Consider the following 14,041-nt stretch of genomic DNA (forward strand, 5'->3'; position numbering starts at 1 on the left):
GTCAAGACTGGTGACAGACACCGCCCCCAAACGGACTAAGCCTGAGCACCAAAAACTCCTCAGGAAAGAAGCACTCACCTTGAGATGATCTGTAGCTGTGAAAAAGTAAAAAAAAAACCTTCTCAAACATGAGCAAGGTCACAGCTTACCTGTTTGCTCTCTGAAAGGATTCCACCGAGCTTTCTTACAACATGTGAGCATTTCCCACCCCAAACCAGGGAGGAGTTCCAGCCTTTGGGACACAGAGCTGGCTGCGCTCCACACGCGTGCTCAGGCTGTAAAATTCTCGGGCCAAGACTCCCATCCACAGGCAACAGGGGAGGTGAGTCTCAAAGAAGAAATGATGAGCCGCTGCTCTGCCCCAGACAGTACTACAGATGCCAAGCACTCCCTTCCATTTTCCCCAAACGGATCAGAAGACTGCCCCACTCCTGCCAAAGACCTTGTTGAACAGCGCTCTCTTAAAATGATCGGTCACACTACTCGGCAAATTAGCTGTCACAAAGTATTCGACAAAACTTAACTTTCAGCAGATGCAAGGCTGGAAGTGAGTTTCTCCAAAGGACTGGGCATCCTCCGGGCTCCTAACTTAAGGAGTTAAGTTTGTTCCTAAGAGTGGCGCGCGCGTTGGGGCACAGCCAAAACATCCAACCTGTGCACCGTGAAGCCGAGGGAGCAAGTTCCGGGAGGCTCCAGAGAGCTCAAAGTTCCCGAAGAGCCCATCCCCGGTCTTGGCTGGCCTCCTCCGCTGGGCGAACCTGCGTGCCTCCCCCCGCTACTCCTGCTGTGGGCGGCAAACATGTGCCACGCGAATGTCCCGGAAGAGAAATGACAGCTTCGGGAGTATCAACTCCACCGCTGGGCGCACAGGCGGCCGCGGGGAGTTCGGGGTCTGAGTGGGCTCCAGGGCCCCGTGGGCCGGCTCGCAGCGGACTGAACGCGGGATCGTGTGTGTTTCAGGGACCCCTTCCCAGGGCCCGAGAGCCACGCTCGGCCGGGGACGCAGCCCGGAGCGCTCCCCGGAGGCGGCGGCGCCGGAGCTCCCGGGCCTCTGCTCCGCGCCGCCGCCACGCTCCCCGCCCGGCCGCCTCGGCCTCCTCCCCGCCGGCCCGGCCTCCCCGCCGCCGCCGCCGCCACTTACCTCAGCGCGAGGGCGGGGAGGGGGCCACGGCTCCGCTGGCGTCGGGGCGGCGCGGGGAAGACGTCCCTCGGCCCTTCCGCTCCTCACAGGCTCCGGCTTGAGGCGCGACGCGGGCGGAACAAACGGGCTCCACTACCCGCGGGGGCCGGCCATTGTGCGACGTCATCAGGCCGCGACGGTCGTCCTGCGGGCCGGCGGGCTTCCCTCCCTCGCCCCGCCCTCCGCCCGCTTCCTTCCGGCCTCCGCGCGGCCGCCTCCGCGCGGCCCCACCCCCGCGGCGCGCGCCTGCCTGAGCCTGCCACGGCGCAGGCGCCGCCCAAGCCCCCGCCCTGGGGCGTGTCTCCGAGTCCACGCGCGGCCGGCCGCCCGACCACGCCTGCGAGGGGCGGGGCGAGCTGGCCGCGCCGCGCGGTCACGTGACGCCCCGCGCCGCTGGTTCCCGCCCGGCGGCCTCGCCCTCTTCCCGCGGACCCGTGAGCTCCCGCCACGCGGATGTGCGCGCCCAGCGCAAAGTTACTCGTGTTTCCCGCACTGAGCTGAAACGGCAGAGCCCCGACAGCTTTCGCGGCTTCCGTCGGACTGCACCGCTTATGTTCATGGAGTGTAAGCGACTCAACACAGAATTGATCCTTTGTGAGTATTGAGTTTAAATGTCAAAGCTTAAAAATTGTAACCGATTCCGGTTTCGTAAAAATAATCAGCTCAACGCAGAGATTAATCATTTCTCAGATACTGAGATTAAATATCAGAGCTTAACAACTTCATTTCCGTGGGAATAAACAGCTCTCCCTATTACTAGAATGATCAGTGTATCAGAAGGACGTCACGTGGCATCTGGAGCATTTTGGCAGCTCACCAGCTGTGGGCACAGCCCCTCGGGGTGGGGCCACCCTGCAGAGGGCCAAACACAGCACTTTTTAAAAAAAAAATTTAATTTATTAATTTTTTTTGAAAGGGTGTGAACGGTGAAGGGGCAGAGAGAGAGGGAGACACAATCCAAAGCAGGATCCAGACCTTGAGCTGTCAGCACAGAGCCTGATGAAGGGTTAGAACCCGCGAACCACAAGATCGTGACCTGAGCTGAAGTTGGAAGCGCAACTGACTGAACCTCCCAGGCGCCCCTAAGATTTTATTTTTAAGTGACCTCTACCCCCAAGGTGGGGTTCAAACTCAGGACCTCCAGATCAAGAGTCCCATGCTCCCCCCTCTGAAGGCACTTTCCATTTTGGAGAGGAAGGTCCTGGGCTTGGTTGAATGCCCGGCTGTCTTGGCCTTAGAAGTTTTAATCGTTTGCCGACAAGGGAACCGATTTTACTTTTGCGCCGGGTCCTGCAGATTATGTAGTGGGTTCTGGGTGTAATTAAGGGTTTGGGGATGTGCTAAGCAGAGCAGGCCTTCATTCAGCCATCTTCCTCCTCCAGAAAATTTGCAATAAATACTAGGAGCTCTTCCTTGGTGCAGTCTGCCACTGTTCAGCCGCAAACAAGTCTGGCACGCCGTGAAGTTGCGTGAACTCGTAGATGTTTGCCCCGTGTCATCTGAACAAATGAGCCGGGGAGGAAACGAGTTACCATATCACCCAGCAATGCCACTCCCGGGTTGCTGAGCCAAGAGAAATGAAACCTGTGCACACGGACATCTGTACACGAATGGATGTTGGTAACAGCTGTATTCACAACAGCCACGAGGGGAAACTACCTGTGTGTTCAGCAAGTAATGATAGGTAGATATGGTCTATCCGTCCGGTAGAATATTACTGAGCCACATAAAGGAATGTAGCCTTTTTAAGAAGAGAGAGCAGAGACTTCTCTGTCTCCTCCTCCAGCCGCCACAGGAGGGCACAAGAGGTGGCATCTGCAACCCTGGAAGAGGGCTTTCACTGGAACCTGACCACACCAGCTCCCTGTTCTTGGGCTGCCGGCCTCCAGAACCGTGGACTCTGTCCACGATTCTACCTCCTCAATGAATCTCCAACCACCCTCCCTTTTCCAACCACCGTCACCACCTGCCAGGATTAATGTTGCAACTCCAGACCTGGTTCCCTGGTTGTCACTGTGCCCTGCCCCCATCCTCTCCTGGACACCAAGAGTCACCTGCCTATAATCTCACTGCTCCAGCCTGAGGCCCCTCCGGCGGCTCCCCCTGTCCCCAGATCAGACCTGAACCCTTGGGCGTGCCGTCCCCGCCCCGTGACCTGCCCAGCCTGTCCCACCAGCACGTGTGTTCCTTCTTTGCCCTCAATTTGCGGCGCATTTCCCGTGCCACCAGGTGTTTACATGTGTCATTCTTGCTGCCTGGGACGCTGCTCCTACGTCTCCCCGCCTAGCGTTGATCATTCTTCAGGCCTCGTTGATGATGGACCTTCTCCCAGAACCTTGACTGTCTACGCAGCACAGCTATGAGCTCCTGGTCAGGCACGAGTCGCTAATCACAGCGTTTGCAGCATCCGGGGTGGGGGTGTGTGTTGGGGGAGCAGCATCTAGAAAGACAGAAAATGGCTGAGGTGGGATCAGAACCCGGGCGTCTCTGAATGTAAACACCACGGCACCTCTGTGCTTTGAGCCCGAGGCCCTGGGTGTCAGCATATGAACAGTGTCCCTGTGAGCCTCAGTTTCCCTGCTCTATAAGGTGGGGCTGTTCACACCTGCCACCCCCTCCCGAGAGAAGGAAGAGGGAGTGCGGTGACGGGCACACACGGTCGTCGGTTCGCAGAGCTCTTCCCTCACGGCAGGCCTTGTGCTGGGCGTTATCGCGAGATCCTGGGGAGGCACCCCCCCCCGCCGCCCCCGTGATCTGTTTTTTATAGTTGAGGAGGTAGAAGGGGAGGGGCGCACAGCTGGGGTTTCACCCCGGCAGGTGGACCGCAGATCCCAGGCGTTCTGTGACATCACAAAGGAGGTGTCTCCAGGTGAAGTTACTCTGGGTGTGACTGTTCTGCAAGAGAAACACAAACATCTGTCTTATCCACCCGGGTCATTTGGAGTCAGCGTCACTAGCAGCCCCTCTGACCCTGACTGGCAGGCACTCTCCCACCACGTTCAGCGCGCCAACACACGTGATCCCATCTGGCCGGGGCCATCGGGTCAGTCAAAGCCAACGGGCTTGCATTAACACTACTTAACCGCACGAGAGCGCTGCCACCACCGAGCTGGGACAGTGCCCTGAGGTCACTGGGTCTGAACCTCTCAAGCGTGGTGGTCTCTCTATTGGGCTACAACCACTTTGGAGAACCGCGGGCATATTGCGAGCAGTGCTCTGTGGCCAGAAACACGACCCTAGGCGGGCGGCCCAAAGCGGAGTCATTGGGCGGCAGCAACACGGGACCTGTTAGGAACGCACGGTCTCGGCCAAAATCAACCACTCGGGAAACAACAGACGATGACGAGGATGTGGAGAAAGGGGAACCCTCTTGCACCGTTGGTGGGAATGCACACTGGTGCAGCCGCTCTGGGAAACAGCGTGGACGTTCCTCAAAACGTTAAAACTAGAACTACCCTCCGACCCAGCAATTGCACGACTAGGCATTTATCCAAGGGATACAGGTGCGCTGTTTCGAAGGGGCACACGCACCCCCCAGTGTTTACGGCAGCGCTGTCGACAACAAAGTATGGAAAGAGCCCAAATGTCCACTGACTGATATATAGAATATATCTATATATTCTATATAGATATATTCTATATATATTCTTTATATATGTATTCTATATATTTATATATAGAATGGGAAACTACTCAGTGATCAAAAGGAATGAAATCTTGCCATTTGCAACAACGTGGATGGAACTAGAGTATATGATGCTAAGCAAAGTAGAGAAAGGTAAATATGATTTCACACAGGTGGAATTTAAGAAACAGGAACACAAGGGAAGGGAAGCAAAAATAAGATAAAAAGAGAGAAGGAGGCAAACCACAGAAGACTCTTAAATACAGAGAACAAACAGGGTTGATGGGGGGGTGGGGGATGGGCTAGATGGGGGATGGGCATTAAGGAGGGCACTTGTTGGGATGAGCACTGGGTGTTACATGTAAGCGTTGAATCACTAAATTCTACTCGTGAAATTATTACGTTATATGTTAACTTACTTGGATTTAAATAAAATTTAAAAATTTTTTAAAATGAGAAGCACTTGGGGCACCTGGGTGGCTCAGTCAGTTAAGCGTCGGACTTCGGCTCAGGTCATGATCTCACAGTCTGTGGGTTCAAGCCCCGCATCGGGCTCTGTGCTGACAGCTCAGAGCCCGGAGCCTGCTTTGGATTCTGTGTCTCCCTCTCTCTGCCCCTCCCCTGCTCATGCTCTGTCTCTCTCTGTCTCAAAAACATTTTAAAAAAAAATGAGAAGCACTCAAGACTAAGTGAGATGTGGGGCGCCGGTTGAGCGTCTGACTTGGGCTCAGGTCACGATCTCACAGCTCGTGAGTTTGAGCCTCGCGTCGGGCTCTGTGCCGTCAGCCCGGAGCCTGGATCCTGCTTCAGATTCTGTGTCTCCCTCTCTCTCTGCCCCTCCCCTGCTCTGTCGGGCTCTGTCTCTCTCCCCAAAATAAATAAACATTAAAAAAATTAAAAAAAAAAGACTAAGTGAAATGAGCCAGTCAGAGAAAGATGAATACCGTATTATTTCACTTACATGTGGAATTTAAGAAAGCAAAGGAACAAAGGGGGAAAAAAGGGACAAACCAAGGAACAGACTCAACCATAGAGAACAAACTGATAGTTACCAGATGGGGGGGGCGGTCGGGGGGGCGGGAGGGGGGTGGGTGAAACAGGTGACGGGAATTAAAGAGTTCACTTATCATGATGAGCACTGTGTAATGTATGGGATTGTTGAATCAGTGTATTGTGCACCTGCAACTAATATGATGCTGTGTGTTAACTGTACTGGAATTAAAATTGAAAAGCTTGGAAAAAAAGCCTTCCCCGCTCCAAGGCTAATATTATGCATCATTATATTTTCATCATCGTTATCATTATGTTTTCTCTTTAAAAGAGGAATGCACATTCTCAGGCCCTGCCCCGAGCTGCTGCCTCAGGAACTCTGGCAGTGGGGCTGGCAGGCTGCCCTTCCACAGGCCTGGGGATCCGATGCCCCTGGAGGGCAAGAACCACGGGACTGTGGCGCTCTTGCCCGTGGCCTCTGGGAGACACGAACAAGGATACAGAAGATTTCTCAGTAATCACCAAAAAAAAACAAGGGAAAAAAACAGAAACAGAAAAAACAGTTTACAGCTGTTTGCAATAGTGTACAATATGTATAATATTGTAATTGTTAAACATTGCAGTATGTGAACGTCAAGTGTATGCCTCTAATATCTGTGCAGGTGAAGCTGCTTCCACAAAGGGCATTGACTGCCCCTTTGAAGGGGGAGGAGGAAGCCACATGCCCTCGTGAGCAGGGGGGCGACATGAAGAGAGCTTCACGTTGGTGATTTTAAATATTTATTTTTGAGAGAGAGAGAGAGAGCGCGCGCCAGCGAGCACAAGCAGGGGAAGGGTACAGAGGGAGAGGGAGACACAGACTCCGAAGCAGGCTCCAGGCTCTAAGCTGTCCGCACAGAACCCGACGCAGGGCTCAAACCCACGAACCATGAGATCATGACCAGAGGTGAAGTCGGATGCTTAACCGACTGAGCCACGCAGGTGCCGCATGTCAGTGATTTTGAAACCTCATCTGACGGCTCCTACACCTAGTCACCTGTGGGTGGCTCTGTTGCTTTTCCTCTTGATTTTCGGTGATCTGGTCCCCTTTTATAGCATGCCTTGTACTTTTTATTTGATGTTGGACATGGTGAATAAATTTTTGTGGGGTGCTGGGGCGGCCTTATGCGCTCCCAGGGAGGGTAAGGCCTTCTGGGCGAGCGGGTTCAGCGGATCCCCGGGCCCTGTTAATTAAGCGTCGCTGCTGGGTTTCGCAAGGGCTGGTTTGTTTCCGGGAGTGTGGCTCGTACTCCTGAGTGGAGCCCCTGCGCGCTCAGAGGACCGTCTGCTCCGTCTGCCCGACTCAGTGTCCATGGGCTTGATCTACAACCTGTCGCTCCCGCTGCCACGCTGCTGCTGAACGCCCGCTCACTGCCCTTCTCTGCCTGTTGTCACACTCTCCCCCAGTCCAGACAGCCCAGGGGGCAGCCGTGGCCTGAGGGGTTCATGCTCAGGATTCTGGGCTCCTTCTCCAGGCTTTCCCCTCAAGCTCCAGATGGTTTAGACCCTGTCTCCTCAGCTCAGTAAGGCCGCGCTTGCTGCCGTCTGTCCCCCCCACCCCGCCGCAGGGTGCACGCAGGGTTCACTTTGTTGCTTCTCTTTGCTCAAGGTCATAGCCCCACGGCTGCCAGCGTCGGCTGCCCTCCAAACGTATATATGCGCGCATATCAGTACGTGCATGTGTACGTCCGGCTTTGACCGTTGTTGGCGGGCGGCAGGGGCGGGGAGCTGCAACACTGGACTTTCACACTTCAAGGTGGCAATGCCCGCATGAGCCTCTGCTGTTTTCTCAAGCTGCCACCAGAGGGCACGCCAACCCAGGTGTTCTGCACGCCTGGGGACCGGATGTGGGAAGGGAGGTGGGGGGGGGTGCAGCTCCCCCTGCCAGAGCCCCTCAGCCCTTCTCATTCTTGGGCTGCCATGTGGATGATGCCGGAAGGCAGGACGGGCCTCAGGCTCCTGGATGTTCAAACGCTATTCCCACATGGGGAGGGGCACTCGCACGCTTGCATCCCCACACACATTCCCTTTCATCTTCGTTTAGAAGCTCTTCCTCTGGCTTCACTGGAACATTAATGGAGCACACAAATTTTGGGGGGCTTTTTTCTGTATTTGGAATTCACTTCTGCAAGACAACTGTGGACGCAGCTTGCAGAAAGGGCCGCTGGTTCTGGGTGGGGACCCCACCCTCCCGTCACAGCCCCTACGCAGACACAGTGTGGGAGCGAGAGAGATCAAGTCTCCACTGCCGGGGGGGCCTGACTCCTGGGGGACCCCTGTCCTCTCCAGGCTTTGTCCCAGACTCCCCAGGGGTGCCTGGCACTGACCCCACCCAGCTGTTTCCCTTTCCTCCCTTGAGACATCCTGGGACAACCTCAGACCCAGCTGAGCCGTGGCTGCAGCCCGCTCCTCTCTGGTGTGGCTGAACGAGTGAAGAAATGAACGAATGATTGCGTGAACGGATGTCAGTTTGGTTCCCAACTTGAAGCCTTTACCAAGGGCCAGGACTTCTTCCCACAGTGGCAGTGTGGGCACGGCACCCTGGTTCCATGCCGGAAGCCAGCCAGTGGCTTTCTCCATCCCAGTTGTCAGTGAAACCCTTTCTGGAAAACAAGGGGGCTATGGTCGCCGGTCTCCAAGATGGCCCCAAGGAGCCCTGCCCGCTGGGACTCGTGCTCTGGAGCAGCCCCACCATCTGGGCTGGCCCACCACGGCTTGGGCTGGCGGGGGAGGGAAAGGCAAGGTGTGCTGGGAAGGCCTGGAGCCCACGTCTGTGCTCTTGGGGGCCCTGAGCTATTGTAGGACGTCCGGCTTCGCTGCTGGAGTGGCCGCGTGCAGAGGCAGAGGCCCCGAGATGGCACGGAGGGCAGGGCTCTGCTGTCCCAGCCAACCCCAGCCTGCCAGTCCTCCTTGCGAGGCACCAGCCAGGAGACCAGACGACCGCTGTCCCACCATCATCAGGCACAGAGGAACCACCCAGAGGAGCCCGGTGGGCCCTCAAGTGTGCACGATAATGAAGCGACTGTCTTCGCAGCCCAGTTCCAGAGAGCCAAGGCCACAGATGCTCCCTCGCACCTGGGACCTGGGGTCTGCACCCATGAGGCCCCCAGCCCTTGATGAGTGTACCACCTGAATGTGACTTTTCCTCCTTCTGGCACCAGCCTGCCTACGTCTCTATGCCAGCAGCCTTGTCCCATCTTCCGTTGCACAAACGTCGCCCCAGCTTCTATGAGCACCTCCTACCATCAGCAAAACCCACTGCCAAACACCCAGGATTAGCACCAGACAGCATGGCTTTCCACCGCCAGAAGGGTCACAGCTGTGGTGCCAGACATTAACCCTTTGGTTCCTGGGCCGTGGAAGAGGTCCGGAAGTTTCCAAGGAGGGTCCAGTCAGCTGAGGTAGAGGGCCCTTGGTTATTGACATATTGACATTAGTATGGGAGTCACGTGGCTATTTAGTGGCCGAGGTAGCCGCACTGATTCATACCAGCTGAACACCTGTGTGTTTCTTTGGGGGCCCACTCAGACACACCTTCCCTCCTCAGGGCCCATGGGGCATGCCCTGGGATGTGCCATCTGCAACTCACATTTGGAACCCCTCCTTCCCTGAGTCCCCACCCCCAGCTGGATGTTTTCACTGATTGCCAAGGCCCTAAGTCTGAGGACTTAGAGGTGACATTCTAGAAGTCTCACTGTGGCTCACCTCCAATCCCTGCAAAGTGGCCTTTCCTGCCCACACCCTGCCCTGCTCCTCGGGACCAAATGTAGGAGGGTTGTCATGAAAAGGGCAAACATTTTTTGTCATTTTTTTCTAAATTACAGAACAAACCCACCTTTATAGACACAGACAGATAAATAAGGCGATTTGGGCCCTGGTATGTGACAGGATCCGGGCGTGTCCAGAGCCTCGGGGGTGGGAGTGGCTGCCCAGCGCTGTGGCTGAGGACACCTACTTTGTAGAGGTATGGGTTTGGGTTCATATGTCCACTCTGCCCTCCACTAGCTCGCCTTCTGACGCTCTGCTTTCTCTTCTGAAAAACGGTGACAATAACGGTTGTCACCATAGGGGGGTGCTTGTGACAGCTACAGTGTGCCATGGGCTGTGCCCAGTGCCTGGCCCCTGGTATGCTCCCGGCAGATGGCTGCTGTTAGGTATGAACACATTTGAGAATAGGAGACGATGCTCACCGGTTATTTACAGATGCTCTTCCACTCACTCTGTTGTGAGCGCCTTTCCGTGCCAACTGGTACTTCCTACGACATCGGTCTTGACAGCCCGTTAGTCTGATGTGGGAACACAGCATCAAATTCTTTCCAGTCTGAATGGATATTTAAGTTGTCAGCGAGTTGTCTTATTACAAACAAAAGCTATGTAACTGCTATGTGACCCCAGGAGATGCCCCTGGAGGCTTCTTTGCTGTGGGTGGTGGGAGGCTGCTGGCTGCCTGCTTCCTGGGACACACAGAGGGCGGAGATGCAAACGTCTGCAAATGTGGTCTGTCTACAGTGCGGGCGACCCAGTGGTGGGAGAATTCAAGGCAGAGTGAAAGCACTCTCTGCACGCGTTCTGGGTGTTGGAGCTGTTGCTGCTCTGGTGGTGTCTTTCCTATCCTAGACAGAGGGAGGACTCCCCAGGATCAGGGGCAAGGGGAGTGGAGTAGAGGAAAGGACCGGCGTGAGGCTGAAGATGTAGGTTCTTGTCCCAGCTCTACTGCTTCTCCGCTGTGAAGGGTGTCCTGCTCCATAGGGCCGACCGAGACACTCTGCACACACTTAGCACAGCTCATGGGGTGTGGTGAGTGGTCACGAGTCTTAGCTGTTTGCGCCGATTTCATTTACTAGCGTTAACTGCGTGATTTGGGCGAGCCGCTCTCCCTGTCTGGATGTCCGATTTCACTTCCACGGGCCTTGGTGTAGATGGGTGTGTTGCCGCCTTCCACACCATTTGATTCCGTTCTCTCCTGAGGTCACCGTGCCTCTGGTTCCGTCTGGAAGGACGCAGGATAAGGCTGCAGGTGGTTTCAGCACCAGCAAGGGAGGACAGCGCCTGGAGCTGTCCATGGGCTGAAATCTCGGGTGGGTCTCCCTGGAGGAGGGCAGGAGAGGTGTGGCCCGCCGCTGGAGGAGGCAGCAGCAGGGATGGCGGGAGACAGGCTCTGCGTCTGGGAGCAATGAGCCTGCCATGTGACTGGGGCTCACGGGGTCAGAGCCTTCCCAGACTTTCCCGGCAGCCCCAGAGGGGAGCTGGGGTGCCATGCTTAGAAGCAGGAGGGACCAGGCCTGCCACGTATGGGTGTCTCCTGCCACCCTTTCCCCTCCCCGTCAGCCCTCTCCCCTCTCCACTCATCTCTGTGGTCCCGAGTTCAGCCAGGTCCTGGAAATCACAGTTTTGGAGCCATGTTGATGAAAATGCCACTCAGCCTGAGTGCAGAAGCGTCTAGCTGTGTCGTCTGTGATTCCCCCAAACAGGAAACCACCCAGAAGTCCATCGACAGCCTGTCACGCACAGACATATTGCAGAGAATCCTAGGGCAGAACATTACACAGCAGTGGAAACGGACGAGCCACAGTCACACTTGGCGGGGATGGATCTCTCAGCGTGATGCTGGGAAGAGGCAGCACACAAATAATTATGCGTGGTTTACTTCTGGTTATAGAAAGGTCCCGGGCAGGCAAGATGAAGGATGGCATTTGGGGCTGTAAGCCAGAGAGGTGGTGGCTATCTGCATAGGGAGGGCAGGGGTAGTGGTTACCTACACGATCACTTTATTGATCCAACCAGTAATTTATGTTTGATGCACCTTTTCGTGTGTATGTTATGTTTCAAAATGAAAAAATAAAAAAGAGAAAGTCACTAGGGGTCATCGGACTTTCTGGAGGAGAGGACTATTAAAACACATTCAAGGGCACTGCTGCTGGTCATTCAATTCGGTGGCCAGGAATACACACATTAACAGGCTCCCTCCTTGGTTCTGAGGTGTGTGCCTGTGACTCCTACAACCCACGACCCCGAGATCAAGAGTCGCATGCTGTACTGACTAAGCCAGCCAGGTGCCCCCTGAAATCTGCATTTAAAATTAAGAAAAAAATTTTAACATTTATTTTTGAGAGACACAGTGCGAGCAGAGGAGGGACACAGAGAGAGATACAGAATCTGAAGCAGGCTCCAGGCTCTGAGCTGTCAGCACGGAGCCCGACATGGGACTCGAACTCAAACTGTGAGATTATGACCTGAGCTGGTGTCGGACAATCAACCAGCTGAGCCACCCAGGCGCCTCCGAAATCTGTATTTTAAATGTCTCAGAAAAGCCAGGCCCCTGGCCATGTGGGGGAAACAGTCTGGGAGCCCTGCTTCCTGGGCCAGCTGAGGGGTCCCTTTGGGCTCTCCTCCCGAGGGCTAGCCAAGAGGTGTGGCAGCCATGCCCCCCATGGGGCAAATGGCAGCACCCCAGCCTCCCAGAGTCCCCAGACTTGGGCTGTAGTCCTGCCCCTGACCCAGCCATTCCCCCTCCCAAGCCACAGTCCCCGTTCTGAAATGAGCTGCAGGCAGCGCTCACTGAGCACGTCGTTCCTTCCTCTCCATAGCCCTGTGAAGGGCCCTCGAGGGCTGGGGCAGGGGTGGACCCCACACCAGAGTCACCTGCAGATTGTAGACACCTGAGGGTTCCCCAGTTACTCCCAGCCTGGCCGCGCAGGAAAAGGGGGCCCGTCCATGCCCTCCCCACCTCCTCCCTGGATTGGTACCTCCTCCTGTTAGGCCGCCAGTGGCTCAGCCGGCTAAGCAGGGTCCCTCTCGGCCTGATGAATTTGGGCAGCCCCCTGCCCCAGGCCTGGGAGGGGAAGCGGGGGCTGTGCCTCAGGTCTCCTGCTGGGGAAGCTGCTGCGGGTTGGCAGTCAGCCCTGCAGGGGGAGGGCAGGGGGTGGGGGGGGGAGCAGGGAGAAGTTGGCAGGGCCGCGTGTGTCTGTGTGTGAGCGCACACCGGAGGCTCGCCCGCGCACAGCTCTGCAGCCGCGGGATGAGACGCCTCCGTGTGCGGAATGGCTGGGGCACTGGGACTGTCTCCCCGTCCCTGTCCCTGGAAGGAGGAGGAAGGCTCCTCCTGGGGGGAGTTGTCTGAGCTTTCAAGTTTCTCCCGGGCTGGGCTGGGAGATGGCTGTCGCCCATCTGGTGGAACGTTTGGTGCAGAAAGGCTGGCGTGCAGGCAGGGTGGGACCTGGGGAGGTCCTCTGAGACCTGAGGAGACAGCGACCGGGCCAGCTCACACTGCGGGGGGCTGCACACTGGAGGGGCAGCTGTGAGGACTGTGGGTGCAGTCCCGGGGCGGCTAGCCTCGACGGTAGAAGGCAGCCGAGGCCCTGGGGGTGGCAGCAGCTGTGCTGGGGTCTGGGCCTGACTATCTCTTCAGCCAAACAGAACGGGGGCTCGTTTTCAGGAGAGCGATGGGCCTGGGGGCCCCTGTGGATCCAAGTGTGCAGGCGTCTATGAGTACAGGCGTGGGTGTGTGTTCCACGCACGTGTGCACCTGCCACGTGAGTGTGGGCAGTGTGTGTGTATTTACGGCGGCGGAGGGGTGAGTGAGCTTATGCTGTGATTCACCTACGTGCGTGTGCGTTTGGGTCTGTGTGTTTTGGGTGTTAGGGTGTGGGGGGGGGTCATTCACGTGTGTGTGCAGGAAGATGTGTGTGCTGCATGTGGGTGTGTCAGGGTGTGTCGTGTTTGTGTGTGTGGCCGTGTGTGCCGGATCTGCTGAGGAGGGTCCGTGAGAGCTCGTGTGTGTGTGTGTGTGCGCATGTCTGCGTGTTTTGTGCGTGTGCGGGTGTGTGGGCAGTGTCCTAGGGCACACCCGGCCCTGCCCCAATTCTGTGCCCTGGTCCCTGCCCCATGGGGGCTGCGGCGGGGGCTCTTGGCCACTTAGAGCCGGCAGGACTGGGCCAAGCCCCGGCCTGCTGGCTGTCTCAGCGCGTGGTCTGCCTCAGCTTCCCCTGCTGCTCACCTGCCCCCACTCCGGGCCCTAGAGGGGGCTGGCCTGGCTGACGGGGGAGCAGAGCAGGGCCGCCCACGGAGGGGCAGAGTGACTCTGGGCCGTTTCCAGCGCAAGAGTGTGCCACAGCCCCGGCCCGGGGCTTGCGGGCAAGAGCCGGTCATTGACTTCTGGCTCGGCTCCTGGGCGACCCAGGGTGGGTGTCACACGACCCCGGTGTGCT

General features: G+C 56.8%; 1 protein-coding gene and 1 long non-coding RNA gene across 3 annotated transcripts in view; one reads left to right on the forward strand and one right to left on the reverse strand.

Moving 5' to 3' along the window:
* Positions 1-1,319, reverse strand: part of ZC3H18 (zinc finger CCCH-type containing 18) — a 59,729-nt gene extending 58,410 nt beyond the window's left edge. The window contains exon 1 of one of the 2 annotated variants that reach the window (XM_086688717.1): positions 1,142-1,319. The gene's annotated coding sequence lies outside the window, so the exon portion shown is untranslated. The remainder of the gene's footprint in view (positions 1-1,141) is intronic. The other variant, XM_086688718.1, reaches the window with a different exon arrangement.
* Positions 1,320-1,577: 258 nt separating this feature from the next.
* LOC147573291 (uncharacterized) lies at positions 1,578-11,690 on the forward strand. The gene is made up of 2 exons (XR_015244584.1): positions 1,578-1,774; positions 11,306-11,690. It is a non-coding gene; the product is annotated as an uncharacterized LOC147573291 (long non-coding RNA).
* Positions 11,691-14,041: the final 2,351 nt, after the last annotated feature.

The sequence above is a fragment of the Puma concolor genome, chromosome E2, assembly GCF_028749965.1.
Source record: "Puma concolor isolate L17-30 chromosome E2, mPumCon1.1.hap2, whole genome shotgun sequence".
Lineage (NCBI taxonomy): Eukaryota > Metazoa > Chordata > Mammalia > Carnivora > Felidae > Puma > Puma concolor.